This window comes from Triticum dicoccoides, chromosome 1A, assembly GCF_002162155.2.
Source record: "Triticum dicoccoides isolate Atlit2015 ecotype Zavitan chromosome 1A, WEW_v2.0, whole genome shotgun sequence".
Classification (NCBI taxonomy): Eukaryota; Viridiplantae; Streptophyta; class Magnoliopsida; order Poales; family Poaceae; genus Triticum; species Triticum dicoccoides.
In genome coordinates, this window is record NC_041380.1 from 14727923 (window position 1) to 14732966 (window position 5044).

A 5044-nucleotide genomic window follows, 5' to 3' on the forward strand; every position below is an offset into this window, starting at 1 on the left:
ACTTAGGTTGACTTGACGAGCCTAGCATGTACAGACATGGCCTCGGAACACAGAAGACCGAAAGGTCGAGCATGAGTCGTATAGAAGATACGATCAACATGAAGATGTTCACCGATGTTGACTAGTCCGTCTCACGTGATGATCGGACACGGCCTAGTTAACTCGGATCATGTTATACTTAGATTACAGGAGGGATGTCTATCTAAGTGGGAGTTCATTGAATAATTTGATTAGATGAACTTAATTATCATGAACTTAGTCTAAATAGTTTACAATATGTCTTGTAGATCAAATGGCCAACGTAGTCCTCAACTTCAACGCGTTCCTAGAGAAAACCAAGCTGAAAGACGATGGCAGCAACTACACGGACTGGGTCCGGAACCTGAGGATCATCCTCATAGCTGCCAAGAAAGATTATGTCCTACAAGCACCGCTAGGTGACGCACCTGTTCTCCCTGCAGAACAAGACGTTATGAACGCTTGGCAGGCACGTACCGATGACTACTCCCTCGTTCAGTGCGGCATGCTTTACAGCTTAGAGCCGGGGCTCCAAAAGCGTTTTGAGAGAAACGGAGCATATGAGATGTTCGAAGAGCTGAAAATGGTTTTCCAAGCTCATGCCCGGGTCGAGAGATATGTAGCCTCCGACAAATTCTTCAGTTGTAAGATGGAGGAAAATAGTTCTGTCAGTGAGCACATACTCACAATGTCTGGGTTACATAACCGCTTGACTCAGCTGGGAGTTAATCTCCCGGATGACGCGGTCATTGACAGAATCCTTCAGTCGCTTCCACCGAGCTACAAGAGCTTTGTGATGAACTTCAATATGCAGGGGATGGAAAAGACCATTCCTGAAGTATTTGCAATGCTGAAATCAGCAGAGGTAGAAGTCAAAAAGGAACATCAAGTGTTGATGGTGAATAAAACCACTAAGTTCAAGAAGGGCAAGGGTAAGAAAGCCTTCAAGAAAGACGGCAAGGGAGTTGCCGCGCCCGGCAAGCAAGCTGCCGGGAAGAAGCCAAAGAATGGACCCAAGCCCGAGACTGAGTGCTTTTATTGCAAGGAAAGTGGTCACTGGAAGCGGAACTGCCCCAAATACTTAGCGGACAGGAAGGCCGGCAAAACAAAAGGTATATGTGATATACATGTAATTGATGTGTACCTTACCAGTACTCGTAGTAGCTCCCGGGTATTTGATACCGGTGCAGTTGCTCACATTTGTAACTCAAAGCAGGAGCTATGGAATAAGCGAAGACTGGCGAAGGACGAGGTGACGATGCGTGTCGGGAATGGTTCCAAGGTCGATGTGATCGCCGTCGGCACGCTACCTCTACATTTACCTACGGGATTAGTTTTGAACCTCAATAATTGTTATTTAGTGCCAAGTTTGAGCATGAACATTGTATCAGGATCTCGTCTAATACGAGATGGCTACTCATTTAAATCCGAGAATAATGGTTGTTCTATTTATATGAGAGATATGTTTTATGGTCATGCTCCGATGGTGAATGGTTTATTCTTAATGAATCTCGAGCGTAATGCTACACATATTCATAGTGTGAATACGAAAATTTGTAAGATTGATAATGATAGTCCCACATACTTGTGGCACTGCCGCCTTGGTCACATAGGTGTCAAACGCATGAAGAAGCTCCATGCTGATGGACTTTTAGAGTCTCTTGATTACGAATCATTTGACACGTGCGAACCATGCCTCATGGGTAAAATGACCAAGACTCCATTCTCAGGAACAATGGAGCGAGCAACCAACTTATTGGAAATCATACATACTGATGTGTGCGGTCCAATGAGTGTTGAGGCTCGCAGGGGCTATCGTTATGTTCTCACCCTCACTGATGACTTGAGTAGATATGGGTATGTCTACTTAATGAAACACAAGTCTGAAACCTTTGAAAAGTTCAAGGAATTTCAGAGTGAGATTGAGAATCAACGTGACAGGAAAATCAAGTTCCTGCGATCAGATCGTGGAGGAGAATACTTGAGTCATGAGTTTGGCACACACTTAAGAAAATGTGGAATAGTTTCACAACTCACGCCGCCTGGAACACCTCAGCGTAATGGTGTGTCCGAACATCGTAATCGCACTCTATGATGTCTCTTACTGATTTACCGCTATCTTTTTGGGGCTATGCTTTAGAGACTGCCGCATTCACTTTAAACAGGGCTCCGTCGAAATCCGTTGAGACGACACCGTTTGAATTATGGTTTGAGAAGAAACCTAAGCTATCGTTTCTAAAAGTTTGGGGATGCGATGGTTATGTCAGGAAACTTCAACCTGAAAAGCTCGAACCCAAGTTGGAAAAATGCATCTTCATAGGATACCCTAAAGAAACTATTGGGTATACCTTCTACCTCAGATCTGAAGGCAAGATCTTTGTTGCCAAGAATGGATCCTTTCTAGAGAAGGAGTTTCTCTCGAAAGAAGTAAGTGGGAGGAAAGTAGAACTTGATGAAGTATTACCTCTTGAACCGGAAAATGGCGCAACTCAAGAAAATGTTCCTGAGGTGCCTGCACCGACTAGAGAGGAAGTTAATGATGATGATCAAGATACTTCTGATCAAGCTCCTACTGAAATTCGAAGGTCCACAAGGACACGTTCCGCACCAGAGTGGTACGGCAACCCTGTCTTGGAAATCATGTTGTTAGACAACGGTGAACCTCCGAACTATGAAGAAGCGATGGCGGGCCCGGATTCCGACAAATGGCTAGAAGCCATGAAATCCGAGATAGGATCCATGTATGAAAACGAAGTATGGACTTTGACTGACTTGCCCGTTGAGCGGCGAGCCATAGAAAATAAATGGATCTTTAAGAAGAAGACAGACGCGGATGGTAATGTGACCATCTATAAAGCTCGGCTTGTCGCTAAGGGTTATCGACAAGTTCAAGGGGTTGACTACGATGAGACTTTCTCACTGGTAGCGAAGCTGAAGTCCGTCCGAATCATGTTAGCAATTGCCGCATTCTATGATTATGAAATATGGCAAATGGACGTCAAAACGGCATTCCTTAATGGTTTCCTTAAGGAAGAATTGTATATGATGCAGCCGGAAGTTTTTGTCGATCCTAAGAATGCTGACAAGGTGTGCAAGCTCCAACGCTCGATTTATGGGCTGGTGCAAGCATCTCGGAGTTGGAACATTCGCTTTGATGAGATGATCAAAGCGTTTGGGTTTACACAGACTTATGGAGAAGCCTGCGTTTACAAGAAAGTGAGTGGGAGCTCTGTAGCATTCCTCATATTATATGTAGATGACATACTTTTGATGGGAAATGATATAGAACTCTTGGACATCATTAAGGCCTACTTGAATAAGAGTTTTTCAATGAAGGACCTTGGAGAAGCTGCTTATATATTAGGCATCAAGATCTACAGAGATAGATCAAGACGCCTCATAGGTCTTTCACAAAGCACATACCTTGATAAGATATTGAAGAAGTTCAATATGGATCAGTCTAAGAAGGGGTTCTTGCCTGTGTTGCAGGGTGTGAAATTGAGCTCAGCTCAATGTCCGACCACGACAGAAGATATAGAAGAGATGAGTGTCATCCCCTATGCCTCAGCCATAGGTTCTATTATGTATGCCATGCTATGTACCAGACCTGATGTAAACCTTGCCGTAAGTTTGGTAGGTAGGTACCAAAGTAATCCCGGCAAGGAACACTGGACAGCGGTCAAGAATATCCTGAAGTACCTGAAAAGGACTAAGGAAATGTTTCTCGTCTATGGAGGTGACGAAGAGCTCGTCGTAAAGGGTTACGTCGACGCTAGCTTCGACACAGATCTGGATGACTCTAAGTCACAAACCGGATACGTGTATATTTTGAATGGTGGGGCAGTAAGCTGGTGCAGTTGCAAGCAGAGCGTCGTGGCGGGATCTACATGTGAAGCGGAGTACATGGCAGCCTCGGAGGCAGCACATGAAGCAATTTGGGTGAAGGAGTTCATCACCGACCTAGGAGTCATACCCAATGCGTTGGGGCCGATCAAGCTCTTCTGTGACAACACTGGAGCTATTGCTCTTGCCAAGGAGCCCAGGTTTCACAAGAAGACAAGGCACATCAAGCGTCGCTTCAACTCCATTCGTGAAAATGTTCAAGATGGAGACATAGATATTTGTAAAGTACACACGGACCTGAATGTAGAAGATCCGTTGACTAAACCTCTCCCTAGAGCAAAAAATGATCAACACCAGAATTCCATGAGTGTTCGATTCATCACAATGTAACTAGATTATTGACTCTAGTGCAAGTGGGAGACTATTGGAAATATGCCCTAGAGGCAATAATAAAAGCATTATTATTATATTTCCTTGTTCATGGTAATTGTCTTTATTCATGCTATAATTGTGTTATCCGGAAATCGTAATACATGTGTGAATAATAGACACCAACATGTCCCTAGTAAGCCTCTAGTTGACTAGCTCGTTGATCAACAGATAGTCATGGTTTCCTGACTATGGACATTGGATGTCATTGATAACGAGATCACATCATTAGGAGAATGATGTGATGGACAAGACCCAATCCTAAACATAGCACAAGATCGTATAGTTCGTTTGCTAGAGTTTTCCAATGTCAAGTATCTTTTCCTTAGACCATGAGATCGTGTAACTCCCGGATACCGTAGGAGTGCTTTGGGTGTACCAAATGTCACAAGTAACTGGGTGACTATAAAGGTATACTACGGGTATCTCCGAAAGTGTCTGTTGGGTTGACACGGATCAAGACTGGGATTTGTCACTCCGTATGACGGAGAGGTATCACTGGGCCCACTCGGTAATGCATCATCATAATGAGCTCAAAGTGACCAAGTGTCTGGTCACGGGATCATGCATTACGGTACGAGTAAAGTGACTTGCCGGTAACGAGATTGAACGAGGTATTGGGATACCGACGATCGGATCTCGGGCAAGTAACATACCGATTGACAAAGGGAATTGTATACGGGGTTGCTTGAATCCTCGACATCGTGGTTCATCCGATGAGATCATTGAGGAGCATGTGGGAGCCAACATGGGT